Here is a 22,547-nt window from a genome sequence, read left to right as displayed (position 1 = left end):
TTATAGGATATAGTGTTACTGAATTTAACATTTCCTACACAGATGCCCCCTCTAATAACTGACCCTTTTTTTTCTCGTAAGTTTTGTGAATTCCTTCATAAAATATTAATAATGTTAATGTAATGCCTGCGTTTCGTCTGGTTACGTGTGCACAAGGATTTTCAACAGAGCAATCTGATACTGGAAGATTTTGATTGGTCCAAGATGTGTTGTGCAGTTATGAAAAGGTTGTCATGCCAACCCATGTGGTAAACAGGAAAATGTAGCAATCAGCTTTGTTTTCACCATCGAGGCAAAACACTGGTGAAAACATTTGGCATTCTGAGAGTCCCCCCCCCCCAAAAAAAAAAAAAATGGAAATAACTTTACTCTTTTAAATACAATGAAAGATAATTGTTAAATTGTGAATTACAAATATTATAATACTGTGGAATAAGCAGGGGGCATCGTGTATAAGGTTTTTTTTTTTAATTCCTGCCAAATCACTGGCTATGACCCTCCCCAGCGACTCTATCCGCTTTTCCCTTTGCGTAGCGCTCTACTGATAGACTCCCGAAGCTCCCGAAACCTGCAACCTGGGCGGCACACACAGGCAGACTGTACCCTCAGATACTGTTAATAGGAGGCGGGCTGGCAGAGCCCTTCACCAATATGCGTACCAGCTGCGGGCCTCGGCCTGGCAGTGTGCTCTGCCTCAGACAGAGGGGGCTCTGTGGTGGAGGTCTGTGTCACGCCATCAGAATGTGTGGCGTCGTGCTGTGGGTCCTGAGAAAAAGAGCCCGGAGCTCTGCATTATCAGCTGGGATGATAACAGCATGGAAACACTGAGGCCAACAGGAAAGACAGGCAGGGATCCTTCCCAGACCTGGCCACTGTTCTCTTTTCGCTGCCAATAACCCTCGACAGGACTGGTGTTTAGAGACTCTCTTGCCAGGCTGTTAGCAAAGAAACTGGGCCGTGCGCGCAGGTTAAGGAGACTCTGAGGGAAAATGTGAAAGCCTGTGGTCAAAACTGTGAGGATGATGTCATGAAGGCACATGTTGACTTCCTATAAACTGTTTTCTATTCACACAGATAACGACGCAAGAAAAAAGCCAGGGTTAACGTTGCTTTAAACAGATTCTCTATTGTGCGTATAAATATACTTTTAAATTATGATTTTACTATTGCAACTGCAAACCTTTCAAATGTAAAAAAAAAAAAAGACTCTTCATATTCATTACATTACTTTTTATATTGACGTTTTTGATCTTTCTCTCCCCATTAGAACGTCTCTGAATTAACAGGATCTCGTCACATGAAAAACATCTCCATCTTGCTGACCCTCTCTCTTCGTGTCGTGCACACATGATGTTACTTCCATACGTAAACACATAGCGGGAGCGGACATGTGAACACAGGGGCTGTAATTAATACCATGTACAATTTCCCCTAGCGACCCCTCCCCACCCCAACCCCCCACACATCCCCCAGCCACACATTAACTTGGAGGGAAGAGCCGAACAAAACGCCCCTCTGCTCGTCTCCCCTCCCGTCCCTTCCCTTCCTCCTCGGAGGGGAAGAGTGCAGATGTGAGGAGGGTCAAATAAATAGCCGCGATTCAGCCGCAATTTAACTCTGACATCCACTTAGCCTCAGGTTCCCTCTGCCAGCAGCCACCTGTTGCTCTTCTTTAAACACTGCCTGGAAGTCAGAGGAAGTCCTCTCATGTGGAACTGAGCCCCTCACCTCCCCCGAATATACTCCCAGGAACCGTAATGGCTTAAATAAAATTGTGTAAGGCCTTGGCAGCGTCATTCAGATCTTTTACATGATTCAGAATTATGCAGACGGAGAAGGAAAGTAAAAAGAGAAGCGGGGTGGGGGCGAAGGAGAGATACGGAGAGATTCGGCCATGTGGCCAGATGCTAAGGCCATCAGGTCTGTGTGTGAACAGAGACAAAAGGGATTTACTGTATATAAAGTGGCAGAATACAGACATCTGGTGATTTTGCACTTCAAATTTGAAAGGAGTAAAGCACACACGCTGTCTACTGGTTCAAATCTCTATTTTATTACCCTTAAGAAGTGACGTGTATTCTTCAGTGAGTACCTCAATGTGGCACACTGGGAATATGTGCACTTTGTTGGATATGCGCTGATTAATGAAGCAGAAAATATTTTGGTACAACTAGCTATGTCACATGGAAATATTCTCAATTCAACTCTTTTTTTTTCTTTTTTTTTTAAGATGAGCTTTGACTTTGGGGAACTTTGCACTGGTAACTTCAAATTACTCACAATGGTCTTTTGATCAAACCTAATTAAACACCGGCAATTACCAAAGTGAAATTAGCAACATTTAAATGCATCCATTTACTTGATTAAAGTTAGATGATGAGAGTGAGATAAGTGAAGACCAATACTGGAGCAGATGAAAGCAATAGGTCTAGATATTGGGTGTCAGGTGAAGCGCGCACAGTCTCAGAGTCACGACTCTGACAAGAGAGGGAGAGAGAGAAAAAAAAAAGGACCCACAGGTAAATAAATGAAGAGCGATGACCGTGTCACATCCTCCCGGTCGAGCTCGACTGGGTATCGTGTAAAGCTCAAAGCTTCGCCCCAGAGTGTCGTATGCTCCCACACGGGCCCCGCCACAGATGCGCGGGGCCTCTGGTTACAATACAGAGAAATCCAGCCTGCCCAGATCCAGCTCTATTACTGGGGGCCGGAACAAAGATTGAAGGGTAAGTGCCTGGCTGAAGTAAGCGTAGAAGCGTCCAGATTTATGGAGATCTCTTATGTCAGAGGCGAGCCGTCTGATGATGCAAGGCTGACAGGGCTAATTATGATGCCATTAGCAGCGCTGTTGTCTGCATATCTTTAACATGGTGAACAGGTATTTTACCAAGTGTCCTCATGTTAACCAGTACCAGGACAGAACAAGCAGCCAGGGGAAGAGAAAGCCGTCGGAGACAAGCCTATTGTGTTACCGAGCAGAGCCTGGTCTGTCCAGTCTGCTGTGGATGCGTGTGCGAGCTACCGCTACCACTAGCTGGGGAACAGTAAAGCATCTGTCACCCCTTATATATCCCCAAAGGAAATGAGAGCAGGTCCAGAGTTTCGCCGATGGTACTCACGCAGCAGATGTCATAAAACAGTCCCAGGACATTCATCCAATCAGCAGCATTTAGCAGAGCAACTCTGTCTTAGCAATAATTAGCTCCAGCGGACGTGTCTTCCTTTCTCTCCTCGCGTCTCTCTCTCTCTCTCTCTCTTTTGAGGCACTGATATGAATAATGAGGCACGGGGTTAACGGCAGGTCACACAGAGCTCCCTATCTGCCATGTTATTTATTCAGTGGAATGAGAAATTGATCACATTATTGTGTTAAGAGGGGCCTGATTCGTTATAATCAGCCCAGTATTGGCAGGCCTGGCCCGCGGGCCTCGCTATTGCATTAGGAATGCTCAGGCAGCCATAGGTCAGCCCCGCTCAGGCCATTTTACAACTTCACATCACCTCCCTGACCTTTTGATGACCACTGACAAAGACAAAAGGAAAGCAATATATGACAGGACAATATTAGCTGCTGGCTGAACACCATGCATCTTCTCTGCGGGGGCAACATGTCAAGAGACACAGGGCTGATCCTGCCATACGCAACTTTTTATGCGTCTCATCGTTAAAACCAGACAAAGTACGTGTGTGCCTGTCTGTGCCACACAGAGCACATGTAGGCCATGACCTGTGAGCCGTATTTCCGTCCAAAAGACTGACATTTATTGTGGAGGTTGTGCCAGCATTAGCAGAAAGTCAATCTTTCGGCTATTTTAAAAATGTGCGTTCTCAGTAGTGGCTGGTTTGAAACAGTTTCTTTGACCACTTGGTCCATTTCCCAAATGAATGAAAAACTGCGTAAACGACCAGGTGCACTAACCTATTTCCCCCTGTGGTTACATCATGCCAGCTCATTAATCAAATGAGTCTGCTGCTCTGTTTGCGCTAGGTCAGAAAGTATTGGCTTGTGCTTGCTGATTTAACCATAACACCCCCGCACATAAATAGGGCCTTGGAAGTGAGTTTAATCTTCAACAAGACTCCATGATGTTTTGTTCCAGTCCGTTTTACTGTAATTTATGTGAAGTTGCTATCTGTGCAGGTTGTTCACTTTCCTACATATCACTTTTGAAAAATGCCAACAGACATAATGCATTCAAAGGAATCCTTTCTTTTATGTTTTATTTGAGCCCAGACATGTCTGAGCATGAGAAGCTTTAAAATGTTGGCACATTTGTAAGCTTTATAATGGCCAATTAAGAAAACTACTCGCTCTGTATACTATACTACCAGTATCAATTATTTAAATCAGGAATTTTCACTTTAATTGATAATGTAACTTCAAACCCAAGACCAAACATTTACTTCTTTACAATGCGAGTAACATTTTTGTCTATTTACTTTTGCGTGAGTAAATGTAATCATTACAAGAATAATAAATCCAAGGGGAAAAATAAAACACTGTGGACCATTCACATACCCAGGCCTTTTAACAAGTTGCCATATTTGTTTGCAGGCGCCACGTCACGTCAGTGCATGTTCTTTTAATTTACAGCTGTTGTTTCCAAACGTAATTCTCTGCGAGTTGAGCCATTCTCCTTTTTTTTTTTTTTTTTTTTTGTTAATTTTTAATTGAAATAAAGTATCGCCACTTGAGCAAAATATTTCAGCACGGATTCCACCTCTGGAAAACACTCTTTCATCCTCTGACTCCCCCCAGATCGCTTCAGCTGTTTACAGTGAAAAACATCTGCATTGAAATTATTCCACTTCCTGAGGCTTGAATAAAATCAAGACTCCACAAAACAACAACAGGAAGAGGGCCATTTTTACAATAGCTGTGTGCACGAATTTGGTGACGCCTGTGAGCAGATAGATACAGCGTCAGCGGGAACTGGTGCAAAATACCACCTTATTTACACATTAGCAGACACAGGGGGAAATATCAACCTTAAAGCAACGTGTGTCTTTGAATCTTTAATTTAGTTAGTTTTTCCTGAGTATTTAGCACTGTTTAACAGAGTTCATTCATTCTTATCATATATAAATCAGGCACACTGGCTGACATATACATACATATATATTCTTTTAGTTGCTCCTTTTAGCTGAGTGTTTTCATTTTGGATGTTTCTTTGTGTTTCTCTGATCTACTTTTCATGCGTAAATGGAAAGAGCACTACCTAGTCAATGATTAACTGGTAGCAGACTATGCCTTGCCTTAAGCACTTCAACACAACCAAGTTGGTACCTAGATTATTTGCCTTAGCGTAGTCACGGTGAAAAAAAAACTACAGTCTTTCACAAAGATGGTGGTTTAAAAATGCACAGCTGAGAAAGCAAGCAAGACAGAATAAAACGAATATTTTTAATAGCTCGCAGTAATCTCTGTACCTGGGAATAGAAAATTAGCCTCATATTTGTTGAACAAATTACTGGCCGTGTCTAACGTGCCAAAAAAAGACACAATTTTTCTTCTCCACTTCATTTTGTCCTCGCCTCAGTTTCCTTTTCCACCAAAATGAACACAAGTCTCTGGACTTCCAGCTCCAGCGACGAGGCCGTGATGCCGAAAAAAAACTGCAAGTTCTGGTGTAAACAATTCCTGTCACTCTCCACGCTGCTTGAAACTTGTTTAAAAATGTCTCAGCGTCACCCTGAAACGTTTACACAAGGAGTTGTGCTCGCAGAATTAATCTTACGGGCTTACAATTAAGACATTGAGGAATTTCCCTCGACATGAGATGAGGCTGGCAAACTCATTCTCTCCCCTAACAGTAGCCTTGAGAAAGCATGTGTACATAAACCTCCTGTGGTTACTCAAATGTTGTAAACTGTATAACTAAAGCTTAGGCTTCATTCATAAGCTGTTTACCTTGTCGATAAATCACGGTGTCCCTCAAGCGACAAGTAGTGACAGGAGACTAAAGGGAAGAGGGATGGATTTGAATTGTAAAACCTGGGCCAAAGTAAACCTGAAAGGATAGAATCAGTTAACGCTGAAAGTTTTTGTGTTTGGATTGTTTTGATTTTAACCACAGGCTTTAAGTCAGAGACAACAAATAGAATGTGTTGGGTAAGGTATAGCCGCTCGAACTCCGACTGCTGTCCACATTCAATATTAAGTCAAATAAACATCTATAAGTCGCATTACGGCGTTTGGCACCTTAAAAGATTAATGTCACCTTAAAACATTGATGTCATTTAAGTGTGAGAAAAAAGTCTTAAATTAGTTTTTAAACATCAAAAATGTATCTTTATATATAAAAATGGTAGAGCTGAAGTGGGACGTTAAAAGACACATGTGAAATATGGAGCAGCAACCTGAACTACAAAGCAAAAACAAGATACAGCTCAACATTTAAATTTTCTCTTACCTCAGTATAAAATGAACCTGTTGCAAATGAATTCATTATTAATTTATTTATTTTACTGAAGAAAAAGTACAATATTGGCATCAAATTTACATCAAGTATTATTTCAGAACATATATATACACACACACATAATATATATATATATATATATATATATATATATATATACAGCTGCTGAAATTTTGGTTTGACTGAAACCACTTTATGTACTTCTGGGTAACTTTACATATAGTATTTAGATAATTGTATTTCACATCAACAATATGAAAAAACAAAACAAAAAATCCAATAGATGTCGTTAAGTTAAAAGTACAATATTAAAGTAGAATTATAAAAGCGTTAAGTACTACCCACATATATCTACATCACTGAACAACAAATACAGATTAATAGCTCTTGTAAGATTTCACATGTTCTCACCTTGCAGCTCCATGGTGACCCCTGAAAGTCGTTTTTTATGTGTCAGCCTAACCTGTAATGTAAGGTATTCCACATCGTGGCATTAGTATGTAAAAGAGCTTCTGCATTATGAGCTCACTCTTACAAACCCACTGATGACATTGTACTGCACTAATGCAGTTTGTATTGCCACAGTGTGTCTCACTGCTTTACACTTGTAGCTGTTTGGGCTGCAGCTTTTATTGCACTTACTCACGCACTAATGGCTCTGTTGTTGCTCACTGCATCTCAGCCTGCTGCCTTTGTGGTGACCGACACACACAAAAAAGCCTCATTTGTTGTTATTTTGCAACTTAAAAAGTGCTTCCAGTCAGATAGCGAGGAGCTGAAGCAGCAGGCTTCTCCCAGACAGACTGAGGTGTATTTACAAGCTGGTGACAGAGCCTAACAGGTTCCTCAGAAGGGGAAACTTTCCTCGCTAAGCGAGACAACAGATTATAGTCTGGCATGTTTCTCCGAACGCTGGACACCGCAGCGCCGCATTCCTCATAGCTGCTAGTAACTGTTCACTTGATACCCTCGTCAAAAGGCTAGCACGGCAGACCTGCGCCACGCGTCCTGCATGGAGGTGATGGAAGAACTTTTCAACAGGGTTTCATATCCTCGACTGAAGGTTAAATGTTCTAAAAGCCGACTGAGCTACAGTGTACGTATTTCAACATTTTTCAGGTGACACTGCGCATTATGCACTGCTATGAAGCTGATAGTGATACAAATATTTCCATGTCCAGTTATTTATGTGTGACAGAATCATATCTCTGTGCATCCTTAATGCTGTGGCTCAATTACACGTCTGAGGGGAGGCACCTGCTGCGACAGAAGCCACCGGGGTCGCGACACCGAATTGCTCGGCTACACCGTGTCGAGGGTCAATTTGTTTCTCCGAGGGTTTCCACAGTCACCTTCACTAATTCCAACTTGGATCAATGAGGCTTGACTCACCTCCACTGAAAGTCGGTCAAGTGGAAGCAACGCGACAAACGACAGTTTAGGGAAGGAAAATACCCCGACACAGGACACAAATACATATGAGTTATTATGTCTCCAATCGAAAACTCCATCAATATATTACATCTCTCCTCAAATGTAGAACTACTATTCATCCCAACAGATCCCAGGACAGGATGTCTGCAGAAAAAAATATTAAATTATTTAAAAATAATTTTACATTATTATTTTTGCTTGTGTTTTGTTGTGCGTGTACACCCGGGTTGCACATTATAGTAAAACTGTTGAACAAAATATAGGCCTTAAAAAGGATGCACAGAACACAAAGTAGATTTCAAATAAATGACTGTTTCGTGTTCATGCAGGCAATCCTTTGTGTGTGTGTATGCATTTATATATTTCACAACACGACACCAATATGACAATTATTTAAATGTTCATAAAAACATAAATATTAGATTGTCATTGCTTAGAAGAAACTTAAATATATATGATTTTACTTTTCCAGTCTAGTGGGACGCTTCAGGTGAACAATGTCTAAAATAGGACGCGTTCCAATGCCACAACGGTTCAAATGACCTCCTGCTAACAGAAATGCATGCTAACATTTCATTTATTGCCTCCAGACTTCAGAGATTAACAAGTGAAACCTCAGTGCAGCAGCAGGCCTGCGTGCCGCTGTGTGTACTTTACACCAGCAGTAATACTGTTTTCACCTGGTAATGTCGCCGCGTAGCCCACACCGAGTCTGGCAGGGCCGAGAAAAAAGATACCCAGTCCCATTTACGATGGGCCGGCCCAGTAAAGCTGGAGTCAGTCTCCAAGTGAAGGGTGGAATAAAGGAGTTTCTCAGGTTTAGAAGTCCCGGCTGAAAGCACCAAGGCCCTGATCCTCCGAGAGCTGTGCCTCTGTAGACTGCATTCACTCCGCTCAATTAATCTATAACACAGCTATTTATTTTTGCTGTGAAAACAAAGCCCTTAACTCTTATCATAGGACATGAGTTTAAAAGGAAGATATTTTATTTTAGGAAACAAAAATCTGAAAGAGCATTTCAGGGATAAATAAAAGAATGACTTAGACCATGTGAAAAACTCATACCATCTGTACAAACAAGTTGAATTCCAGTAAGTGTTTACCTGTTATTGCAACATATGGGATTACAGGAATTACTTAACAAGCAAAAGTGCTTACAAACGCTCTTTCATTATGTATGATATCACTGAGAAAGTATGTAAGTGGAAACGACTAGTTTTACATTTTTGGTCATGGAACTCTGTGGCGGCACATGGCCCCTTTGTCAGAGCGGGATTATCAGGAGCGAGCGGTCACAAAAGGAAATGCTTGTGGAGCTACAGTAACAGAAGGATAAAATCAGCCGTGTGATGATTGGGGTGACACATTTGTTTGGCTGTAATGAAAATAAGCCCATTGATGGCGCATTCAGTCATAGGCCCGAGCCCCCCCACTCCACATCCTGTCTCTTTATCCTTCATACAAGTGGCAGACAGATAGCGGCTCGGGGGATATTGCAGCAGCAGCAGCCGCTGGCAGAGAGGGGCTCAGTGTGTGTTTGTGTGTGTGCAGAACTGTCAGCCTGTCACTTTGCATATACTGCTGATGTGTATGACGGAGCCGTCTGCGCGGCTGCCTGCAGTCTGATCAATCCATGTAAGTCACAAGTGCTTTTAGCCCACGTTGTAAATGACTGGAAAGTTATGGCAGAGCAGTTCTCGCAAACTTTATTATTTTGTAATTTAGGTTAAAAGCAACACTGGGTTCAAACGACAAAGATTGGAACTATTCAGAATTTTGGATTTATAAATGTTGTTTTTGTGTAATTTGTATAAAGATGTATATAAACATCTTTTGTTAGTGAGACAGAAGGAGACACATCATGAATAATACTGTTCACTTCCAGGTTCAGCATTATGCTCTAAACACATTCCACTAAAAATATAATTCATCCTTGTGTGAACACAAGAATAAATAAATTACAGTGGAGGAAATACACCCATGGAAATCGTAGGTCACCATCTGGTACAGCTCTAACATGTGAGACACTCAAATTAAGTAAAAGTTTACATTACTCAGCAAAGTAGAGGTTTCGGGCCTTCTCACCGTCCCTACTACTGATTTTTAAGCCACGAGAGGAGCCCGCAGCCCTGATAAAAAAAATCAGGCCTGATGGTAAACCCACAGTCAACTCGCAAGTGTTTGATCTCAGGCTGTGACTCAACGGCTCTGTGTGAATCTCAGCCACTGGGCATATGAACACACACACACACATTTCCAACAGGAACCAGGATGACTTCAGACTCTCGCTCTAAATCTCCCATGCTCCACCAAAGGCAGGTCTCAGACGTGACACACACGCCTGGATTCAGATAAGCATGGACATGCACACACTGACACTGCCAAACGTCTCGGTGGCTGCGTGCAGCTGTTGCATGTAGGACTACTGAAGGGGCTCAGAGAAGATGATGGAGATAGCGGCAGGCCTTCAAGGAACTTTGATCTGCCAGGTTCTTTCTTTAAGATTAAGAAAAAATAAATGTCAGCGTTATGCAATACGTTGCTTTTCCACCTTGCTCTGAGGTGAACGTCACACCTCATCCTCCCATTCGTGGGCAAACAAGTAAAGCATGTTTAAAAGAAAGCGTTGCGTTTAAGATATTTTATCTCAGTATGGTTTTATAATGTTATTAAAATTAATTTAATACGTTCCTTTCTGCTTCCATTTAACTTCACATTTAATCACACAATACTGAAAGGGTTAAAGCATTGGAGTATATTGTAATCAGAATAGGTAATAGGACCACTGTACCTCAACACACAAAGTGGCAAGGAGGATGCCAAAGGTACAACAAAAAAACATTCGTCTCTCATAGTGCTTACAAAGACAGAGTTTGTCATGCGGCTGGCGGCTTCTCGACGTTAAGACTACACATGTCCACTTGGCATAAATGCTCATGACTGTTCATCCATAACTGAACCCCATTCCTGTAACAACATGTCACACAAAAAACAGGAAAAGGCCTCTTTCTATGACACTAAACACCTAGACAGTGTCTCCTCTTACGTAACCCCAACGCACTTGTGTCCGGTAAATCATCAGAAGGGGGATAGCAATTACCTCAACAGAAACACTATCTTTGTGGTTGAGAATAACACAGTAAGCAAGTGAAACCATTTTTGATTTCACTTTAATGATCGACTAGTAACTTCACTTCCACAAGCTACACTTAAGACTGAACTAATTTTCCCCTCAAAAACCAAATCGTGGATTTCCCTAAACACGAGCAAACCTTAGCTGTACAGGAGGCAGCTCTGTCAGACACTTTTGGAACAGTCTTATGTTAACGCGCAACTTGCTCGGTCATCTAGGTAGTATGACTGCTTGGATATTGGTTTCAGATAAATATCAAATATGAATAAAATTTCAGATGATAAGTTAGCATTTATTTTGGTTTCTGAAAACCTTTACGTGTTGTTGTACAAGGGTTTCACAGTAGAAAAGTCCTTTGACACGTACCAGTTTGGCTTTTGTTTCTATGTCGGGTTTAATTTATTATTTAAACTGAACAAGAACTGGCTAGTGATGACAGCTGGGATAGGCTTCAGCAACCCCCTAGCGACCCTAGTGAGGATAAGCAAATGAGATGAGATGAGAAGAACTGGCTAGTTAGCATTAGCATTGCTCACCATTATCAGAAAGGAAAAGAACACCTCATGCAGAAACTTGGCAGATACACTACCAGTCAAAAGTTTGGACACATTTTCTTATTGAAAGAAACATCTGACTGGTAGTGTATATAAAAAGTACAGTTTTAATGGCGATTCCTGGAATGAGACGTGCGGAGATGTTAATGTTAAACATGTTCTGTGCCGGAGCATCTCCAAACAACTAGCCCCCACCTCTCCACCCCCAAAATGTCTGTGAGCGCTCTGACATCGTGTTGGTGGTATTAGGTGTTACACAGGGGTCCATTTCCCTCTCAGTTGTCTGAGTGGAACACACCCGCTGCGGCAGGGCTCCCCCTCGGCTCCATGTGTGACAGTAATTTTACACAGCCGGGGCCCTCGGTCCCGGAGGTGGGCCATTAAAGTTCAGGTGAGGTTAATTACAGAGAATTGTTAAGCCTGCTGCTGTGCACTGGGCGGGTGGGAGGGATTTGACGCCTCCAATGCCGATTTCCGTGTGACACGGCTCTGCCGGCTCCACGGGTGTTCAGCAGCAGATTTACACACAACACCTACAAGCGCCAATCACTCACTGAAACAGCTCGAAATTAAAGCCCACAACACAGCCACATGAAAATACTACAGCTTGTTATTACACTCGACGTATAAATTACCGCACACAACATGCAATTCTCCACATGAAACACAGAAATGGAGTGTAACTGCCTTTAAATAAACAGCCGAATTTAGGGAAATTATTTTGTATTGAGAAGGCAATCTCTAATTTCTACCTAGAGGTTATATTAAACCTGAGACAAGCCAAAGCAGGAGCCGGGAAAAACAAGAGCGACTCCGAGATGCAGTCTGCTCTGTTTGAGTAAGGATGAGATTATATTGGATTAAAGGGGATTTTTGCAATGCAAATGAATGCACCTCAAATCAATAAGGCCTGTTCTACTCAATATACAAACTAATTAAGAGGTAATACAATCAAACCTGAATAAAATAGATTGCGCAGCTTCCTCAGAAAGAAATCCAATCAAACCTTTTTATGTGAAAAGATAAAATCTAAAGCGATCTTTCTTTGTACGAATAACGACCTCGGCTTTGTGTCCATTTAATAAGGAAAACTTGTCTTAAGAGGTTACGCTCAATGTGCATATTCTAATCAATATGAATTACATAGGGTTTTATCTATGTTATCTGCTCCAGACTGCTAAGCTAATTAATGTTTTATCGAGTGTTTTAACTCAATTATTTCGCAAAGTCAAAGAGGTTCAACGCGATTTTCCGCGAGCAGCCGGAACATTTTCGGCGGAGGGGAAGCAGTTGAGTTCTGCAGCCTTTAAAGGAGGCACAACTACCAGTGGACATGTTTAAAACGTAGCGATGTGTTCGGATCAGATGTTTGAATAAAAAAAAAAAAAAAAAAAAAATACACACACACACACACACTGACACGACCATTTGCGCAGAAGTGTATTTCATTTGTTTCCAGAGCACCATGCCTCCCTGACATTGTTACATTTTGTGTTGGATTTGCCGAGTATCAGGGCTAAAGTTTGGACAAGTCCCCCCCCCTTCCTCCTCCTCTTGCGCTTCATTCCAGCTGATTGCTCATTTTCTAATGTTAATGGTGCTAGGCTGGGGCTAGGGTTTCTCCCCTGTCAGCTGGCCACTGGGGCTGTGGGACGGATCTAATGGGCTCTGACAGGAGGGAACTGATCTCATTCAAAGGGGATTGGATATGTGGCATGAATGTGGTGACCCTCAATGGACATATTAATGACCGTTATCATTCACAGACTTTGTGCCATTCATAAAGCTCCTTTCTGTTGGATTCACCGGTGCTCCGCCAAATGCCATGACTTATGGATGAGCTGGCCGTATATTGTTTTCACTGCCTTTTAGGTAACACGTCAAAGTGACTCAGAGCTTTGCTCCGGTGGCTGAGGCCAGTCGAATTGTTCGAGCAGCATAGCGCTGTAAATAATAACATGGTGGGTGTTGTTTACAATTCAATTACAACCACGCACCGGTAGAGAAAAAGACAAAGACCTGAAGTCACAGGAGACATCAGTATGGAGTCACACAGTCAATATTTAGCTTCACTCCTGCTGCTATTTATGACTTAGGTGTCTCTTCACGCATTCCAAGTATTGCTTGTGCTCACTTTTCATTGTTACACCCTGATTCTGTCCAAGCTAAAACCAGAAAATATTTTCTGGTCAATTAAATCAAATTTTGAGACAAAAGCTAAAAGAATTTAAAAAAAGACTACATGATTTTATTTATGGTATAATTATCACATAATTATCCCCACCCATCACCATCACTATCTAGCTATAGGCCCATAATCTCAAGGGAAACAACACTGGGCCAAAAGAATGAGAAAGTAAGGTCACAATCAACATGTGGACGCTTTTGAATAAACAAGTCTTAAAAAGGCAGAGCGCTGCATGTGCACGAAACGGAGCAGCCACAATTAAATGTCTTGGGCAGGATGTTCATCAGAGTGTGGTTTTCCAAAAAATCCCAAACAAATCTAGCATGTCTATAAATGGCAGAACCAGTCAGAGAAAGTCATATTCAGCCCTGCAAGCATCCGGCCAGAGGTGAGGACGGACGATTTTTCATTGCACAAGGGTAACTGTTGCAAAAGCGCGCGGCCGAGTGGCTGCAGCTACCAGCTTATTCTTCTTGGTACCTGGTTTCTGTCAGAGACCTGTGCACCGAACACATGATACAATGCTTAAAGGTCCATGCATCCTGTGTTAATTAACAATTAGAGAAAACATATTCATCATCTGGCACATGAATATTTCTTTATATACATACATTAATATATATATATATAGTTATTGTTTTTTTTTTAGGAAAAATAAACAAGCAAAATTAGAGTATGCCACGAAATCAAAGCGATTCTACCATACAAATGGTTACTATTACAAATTTATCATTAACCTCTCATTTTAGGGTTACTATGATTAATTATGAGCGCGTTCCAAGCGTTTTCCATTCCCCCATTTTCCCTGCATGCTCTATTAGCAGAGCTGAGGTGCAGATACGAGCACAGCGACAGCAGCCTGGGAGGTGCGGGAAAGTGTTGCTTGACAGCTGCACAGGAAGTCACATCCCTCCACACGTCGAGGTGTCAACAGCAGTATTTTAACATTTCCAATTTTATTCTCAGATTCCTGCCAAGTGTCACCTTCAAAATAAAGTTCCGCTCGTGCATCCTCGCTGCCTCCTAATAACAATCTGCCACAGAGAGAGATGCCGCAAAAAGATGCCAGGCCCCACTCCGTTTTCTTTGTTCTTTAATTTTTTAATTGTTCTCAAAGTTTGCTGGGGGAGCACAAGATCTGTTTGAAGCATGTTTCAAAGCAAGATGCAATGTTTAGCTGAAACTTAAAAATTACTTAAAGCACGAGATTTAAAACACATGGTGCGGCAAATGCACCATTTGATCACATGTTTACTATTAAGAATGAATGAAATATGCTTGATATCGTAATAACAGTAATTAACATCTGGCAGTGGTGGAAAATAACACAGTGTATTTACTCAAGTTGGTACTTTCGCTCCGGGTATTTCTATTCCAGGAAAATCTCTACTTTTGTAAGTACTTTTAATTACAATCATGGTTACTAGTTACTGTGCAAATCTAAACATATAATTTTGAAATAATGATGCATTGCAGTCAAAATTAGCTCCACCTCAACCAGTTGCAACATTTAAATGTCACTTACTTTTGAATAATATGCTAATAACTTGATAATATAAATTGTAAATGATAATGTAGCATTAAGCTTCTACTGCTTCTAACTACTTTCTCCACTGTAGCTTGGTAACAAGGCTTTTGAACATAGAGGTATTTTTGCACACAACCGAAGTGCATCTGTTGAACAGGTGATTAGGGTTTCACGCTGAGCTTTCGTCCTGATTAAACATCCAAAAACAGATTTAACAGAAGAGCAAGGCGAGCACCAGCGACATTACAGCCGTGGTGTTTGTCACTCCGAGGCCGAGGCAGCAGCAGGACATTTTTGCCTGGCTTCCTCCACAGCCGGGAAAATCCTCCCCACATTACTGCCATTGTGAGAGCTACTTTGCTTTCACAGTCCAAAGATCAAAACAGCAGCCATGTTTCCAAGGAACAAATGTCTTACCAGCTGGGCTGGTGTGAACACAGATATAATGCTGACAGGAAGCTGAGGCAGTCACTTGTAGAGCCAATTATGGGCAGAACCGTGGGGGCAGGTTTACAAACACCGCTTTTCTTATGTCGCGCTGCTCTGAGGTATATGATTAACTTCCTCACCAAAAGTACCCAGGCAGCCTAGAGTCTGCCCTCTTTGTAGGTGGCAAAGCTGGTGAGTCGTGGCACAACACTGGACTACCGGGAAAAACAAAAAAGTGGGCAGCGCCCAAAAGGGTTCATTTTGTTGTTTTTTTTTATTACTGACTGTAGTTGCACATTCTTTGGCTTTTAATGGTTCTTCTTTAGGACATGTTTAACCGTTTGGTTAAGTTTTACAGTGTTGCTATCACTGCGAGAATGCAGGTTACAGGCCTCTCCTGAAGCCACAGAGGCTTGGTGTTCTTCATCAGAGTCGGGAGGAATTCAAATGGACCCATCCGAAGAAAATACCTTTGCTTTTCGAGGACTAATTACAGGCTGTTCCCATGAATGGAGGATGGAGGAGCAACTTAATTAACCAGTCTGTAGATTACCCTGTATTATTCCACTGCTGCCTTCCCCCAACCAAAATTATTTTCTCGAGGATCACAAGACTTTTCCTCAACAGTTGAGCTTAAAATAAAAGTGGAGAAAAAAAAGTGAGTCCCTGGTGCTCAATCTTGTTTGAATCAAAATAAGGAGCGTCCACAGTGAGTGCCTCCTCCCATGAGGCATTGTCATGGCGGCAGAGCCGGGTTACTGGCAAACAACAGTCTTTTAACTATCCATGGTCTAGCGGTCCTCCTTCACTGTCGAATTTAAAAAGTTTCTTTCACCACATCTGCCCTATTTGTGCGGCCTTTTCTTCACCTGACTTGCTCAAGAGATTTGCTTTATCTTAAAGGTCATTTCATTCAACCGGGCAACAAACAGAAGTGAATATAACTGTCCCCAATCTTTCCCTCGCAGAATTCATGCTTGAGTTGCCTCAAATAAAGAAGGTCCCTGCCAGCCAGAAGAAGGAGCTCACAATCTGGGCAGCTCTATAGAAAAGACTCCCTGTATCATACAGTCCCCCTTTACAACTCTACATTTCCATTTAATGACACCCTACATATTAACCCTGGTCAGCATCCAATTACACAGAATAAGTGAATTATCTGTGCCAGCATGCAATTTGAAAATGTTTTTCATGCAATGCGGGGACAAGGGGGTGCAAAGGGGGCCTTTTTTTTTTTTTCTCAACAATCCAGCGTTCATTAAAGGGTGAGCTTGTGAGTTATTTCGAATCCATTAACTCTCAATACAGGTGAATCCCAGCCCCTTTTCACGCAGGACCACCGAGATTCCCTGTCACAAAGTATTATAGGGGTGTAGAATGACACCAACACAACTGATTTGATGAGCTTTCCTCCCCAGGCCAGCACTCAACCAAACAAACTGGCCAGGCAACCAACAGCGCTCCATTCATATTTAATTACAGCCTGCTAACATCGCCGGCGGATAACGTTACACCCGGCAAAAGTGGAGGGAAGAACAGCTATGAAAATTAAGAAAAAATGCAGCGTGGGGTTTGTCGCTGTGGGTATATGACAGAATGCAGATCCTTAATTTACATCTTACAAAGAGGATTTCTGATTATTTTATCCAAATCAGACAAATAGAGTCAAAAGGTCAGCACCCATCTCGCATTTAATGGCATGTAAATAACACCAGGTGGTGAATATTAAGTATCAAACATGGGACACAACAGTCTGCGTCACATGACCCACCTCTGTGGGTGTAAAGTCACTGCCGGCTGTGTGTGTGTGTGTGTGTGTGTGTGTGGACAGAGAGGGGGGTGAGTGAGCAGAGATGACCAGATGAGGGGTGGCTGAGTGCAGGCAAGCCATGTCAAGTTGTTAAGTGTTGCTGTGCCCGGTCCCACTGACTCATGTCTTTCTGAGAGAGCACAGCTACATGATATAGGCTTCTCTGTATGTACTTTAACATTAGAAGATAAATAACTAAAACAGGGATCTTCAATGTTTTTCAGGCCCCCAAACTGATGGAGAGATTAAGTAGGGCCCCCTACTACTACATGTGTTCTATATTAAACGTTGCCTAGTGCTATTTATAAATATATATTATCATAGTTTTGCATTCAATATTAATCTATACAAATAATGCATAGTTTAAATATTCATTTTTTAAATTATTATTATTTCAAACAAATCACCAATCCATTGTGACCTCAGTAGTTGCCTGATCATGGGTGTGAACTGCACTATTAGCTTCTCTTGTGCTAATATTGCAGCTTGCCTCTAGAATTTCACCTGGGGACTGAATAGGCTCTAGGCAGGGGAACCTGACAGAGTCAACGTGTAATATGTGGCCTCATGACTAGCTCAGCAGCGATAGGGGTGGGGCCTCAATTTGGCGCTGTATTTCTCACGTTTCTTCAAATACCGTAAATTTTCAAACTCAGGCCACGTACCTCTATATTTGTTTGGTTTCGTCCTAATCATTTGTAAGGAGGTTTAATTATCCCATCAGCTGAGTCCGACCCCTTGTCTTTATTCTGCTGTGAATATCACAGATTTTATATAAAGATGGGAAAACCCTTTTAAGCCCCAAGTGGTCATAAGAGGAACTGCAGTTTTTGGGATTTCATTTGCGTGACCCTGGTGAGGATAAGCGGTGGTAGAAGATGAGATGAGATGAGATAAATCCTGTATTATATTTTTTGTTATCGGAGACTTGTTGGCGAATACAACCTAATTGTATGAAAACAACCTAATAACGTATTCCATTACAAAATCATTTGAATAATTGAGATAGAACCCACGGGAAGTATTTGGAACGCCCCTTCATTTTTCTGATTTCACATTATATTGTTAACATGCAGGACTTCCTAACATATCCACTTGCTAGCTAACTGACAAATCGGCAGTTGTATACTGGTATTCTCACTCCTCTATCTGTCGAGATAGACTGTCATTAAGAGTCAATATCCTCACGGTGGAAATAAGACACGATACACTCACACACTGCTCTACCTGCATGACACACACACACACACACACACACACACACACACACACACACACACACACACACACACACACACAGGACGGCTTCATTTACAGCTGAGAGCTATGACATGGATAAGACACTAAATTTGCAGAACACACACACACACACTCACAGTGCGTCACCGTGTCTTGGCGTCTCTGGCGCCTGTCACTCAGCGGGGTCCTGGAATATGCACCAGGGCCATCGACAGGCGTCTGTGTCAATGCCTGACAAACCTCAAGGCACCAGGCTGTAATTGGAACGACTGGCCTAATCCTCAGATCAAGACAGACTCATTGACAACCTAAGCGGGCGGCAATCCCAACAGCACCTTATTAGTGGAGCTGGCCTCTTGCTGGGAGCCCCGATGTCATCTCTGCCTGCCAAAAGACGCTTTCTCGGCCAGACAAGGCATTTTACAGAAATGCTCGACAATGAAAGTTTGTCTTTATGTCTGCTCTTACACTTGTACGCTTTCTCATCTGAACAGGTGGAATGAATATGCACTTTCTCCAGCACCTTTTAAAATCCAAAATAAAAGGTTGTGTGAAAATGTCTATTTCAGAATTTTACAGTGGCAGGTTGACAAGATTATTATTATTTATTTTTATTTTTTTGTATCATCACGGTGCGCAGAAACTTCATTCAAATGAAAACTGATTAATAGCAGTGACACACACACACACAGTGGCAACACACGGTTTTAAAGCACAATTGTGATGAACCTGTGTACACAGCAAAATCATGTTGATCGTTTAAACTAAGCTGCACTCACAGAAGCTATTAAAGGAATAGTTTGATATTTTTGGCCTGAGCCTAAATGTAAAAATAAGCTGAAGGAAATGGCTAGCCTGGGTCCCATTTCCCAAAATGCACAGCTATTTCCTAAAATACAAAACAAACATAGACCATTTATTTATTTATTTAGCGTAATTAAAAAAAATCAAACCTTTGATTGGGTGTTCAGATTATTTATTTTTTTTGTGCTGCAGGTGTTTTAACAGCAGTTCTAGCTGCTTCACTGGGGAAGTTAAGTACTTTCTTACTTACTTACCTGTTTACTTAATAATTACCTAAATACTGAGAAGGACTGAAATCTTTTTTGACACCTTCACTAAATGTTGTTTATTTGTGCATATGATTCAGAATACTGTTTAATCATCCTCTACTGACCTGTTAATGTGGCGTTTGACCTTTTGAGACTGGCATATGAAAGTTGAATATCAGCCCCAGCAGACTGACCCACGCGCTCAGGCCTCCTACCTTAGAGACAGCGCGGCACATGCAAGAAGTCACTCAGACTCACTTGGACCAGACACAAGCAGACTCAGCTTCGTGTGCTCCTTCAGTCTCAGCAGAAAAGAGCCACAGTGCAGTACTGGAACTGCCCCGCGTGTCCCTGCGCCTCACCTCCCAGACGAGTAATGTGCTCCCTGATGGAGGGGAGCATGTAGCAGAGGTCTGCTCTGACACCTTCTTGGCAGAACCACAGAGCCTGGCTCCGAACCCATTCCCAGAAGCCAAGATGCCCAAAAACTCCAACACAGTGTGTTCATTCGCGGTCCCTTCCGACCGGGATCTCCTGTCAATGAGCATATCAGAGGGTTTGACATGAACAGAGACATACAGTATGAGCGCTAGAGATATAACACGTACTTGGGCTGAAGCGCCTGCAGATAAGGTGTCACCGCGGTATGACAGCAGCCCTAGCAGACCGGTAGACGGAAGCTCAGGGGGAATGCGCACGTAGAGATAATTTACCCTCGTACAACTATAATGTTTCAAATTATAACATGCTGCCAAGGCGAAGGAGGAAAAAGAAATGGTCATACGATATTGCGGTTAATTACGACGACATATTCCAAAGAACACAAAGTGTACTTTTCTTTTCACGTGATAAGTAGTTCTCTGTAAAACTAAAGAGCCATCAAGTCATTCTTGCAGAGCATGACATGAGTGTTTCTGTCTATGTGTGTTTGTGTGTGTGTGTGTGTGTTTGCAGTTCCTGGCTTTTGTAAAGGCACCGGGAAGCTCGAGCCGTCCTCCCAGGCATGCCTGTGCAGTGTAACCAAGGCTGACTGGCTGACCTCAGACTGTGTGGGCCCTTTAGCAGAAGATGAAGGAGCTTTTTCATTGACACAGGAACAGGAGGTATCGCCTTCCCTTTGCAGCAGCACTCATTCATGCCAGACACAATGCGTTATTATTGGTTTTGAATTGAAATGTTAATTTTGGGAACTGGGCAACTGGGCCTGAGAGCTTGCCCTGCTCATTTCTCATTTTTCACTTGGCTGAGGTGGTCTGTTTCAACGGGGGGGGGGGTTAACCCTCAACCCTCCTTGTATTACAGCACTTTAGTTCAGCTAGGTATCGACTGGGGGCCACAAAATGCGCCATGCCAGAATGTTTCAGCTTGGACTGGATGTTGAACAGTGCACTTTCATACGAGAGATGAAAGGTTGGCGGCAGGAGGCGAAGCCTGGAAGACACCGGTCATGTACGCGCAGAGCAGCACTATCGATCCCGAGGCCATGGAAGAAAAAACAGCTCTTTCAGGCCTGGTGGTGTGAGGCAGGCGGGTCAGCACTCTGCTGTACAGCCTCACAGAAATGAGTGCATCAGCAGGCCCTGCAGATCTATATGACGGGAATTAAACAGCATAATCAAATTGTTTGCGCAACCATTTAGCATCTCATTCCCTCGCTGCCCTGGGCCAAACTGACCACTGGAGACCGGCCATCCACAGCAGTAACAAAGTAGGGCAATAACTAACAGCGATTAAAGGAATATTGATGGCCTGTGACACGCAGCATCCTGAAAAATGCTATTTGGTCAAATAGCTGCAATAATTAAGTATATGAGGGTCAGTCAATTTTATCTGCTGCTTTTATTTGGATCGATTATTTAGTAAACTGGCCAAGCCTCAGAGAACATTACTGCTGAGTGCCGTGTTGATTTCATAGCGCAGGTGCTTCTGCCAAGTCACACAGCAGCAGCAGCAGCAGCAGCAGCTCACAGAGAAGCGGAAACAAGGTGTTATAAATATAACTACGCAAATGATTCATCATATCGCCGCTCACTTTCCGCACAAGTTGACCTTGTTCCCCGATATTTCACCCCTTAAAATCTCTTCATTCTGTCCTTTCATTTCAGAACATTATGTTCTTGATAGCAGGAACCTTTGTAACTTCTCCCAAAAAGGAAAACAAGCACAAAGGCCCGGTGTAAAGTATTCTCACACCGGACTGATAAACATTAGCAGAAAGCAAAAATAATGAGTTTTGGCTGCGTAGGACCTTGGTGCTGTTAATGCGATGCAGTGGTTAAAAATAAACTAGGGCCATTTAGAGGCTTCTCTCCGAGTTGATTGATTAAACATTAACCTGCTGGATCTGGGATATTTCTTATTAATCACAGGTGGCACAGACTTAACTGAGCATGAGGAAGGCATGTGGACGAGAAGATCCACGCAGGCGGCGCACTGTAAAACACACACACACGCACTGGATTCAGGTAATCATAGCATATGCCATTTAGCGGATGCGCTAATCTGATGAGTGATGCTGTTTTAGTGCTGGGGGAGCCAGTGGGAGTCAAACATCTAACTCCGATGGTGCAGCTGAATCACACACGAGCGCACGCATACGCGCGCACACACACACACGTCCACATCTCCATATCAAACAGAACGTTGTGGGAATTGCCATGACCTAATGCATTTCTTATCTCACATTTGATTACACATTTCACTGAGGAAACCACTTTCCTCTTGCCCACAGCGAGATGTCCAGTGAGAAAACCAACCT

Source organism: Mugil cephalus, chromosome 3 (assembly GCF_022458985.1).
Source record: "Mugil cephalus isolate CIBA_MC_2020 chromosome 3, CIBA_Mcephalus_1.1, whole genome shotgun sequence".
Classification (NCBI taxonomy): Eukaryota; Metazoa; Chordata; class Actinopteri; order Mugiliformes; family Mugilidae; genus Mugil; species Mugil cephalus.
The sequence above is the reverse complement of the archived record's forward strand: the minus strand, read 5'-3'. Positions refer to the sequence as shown.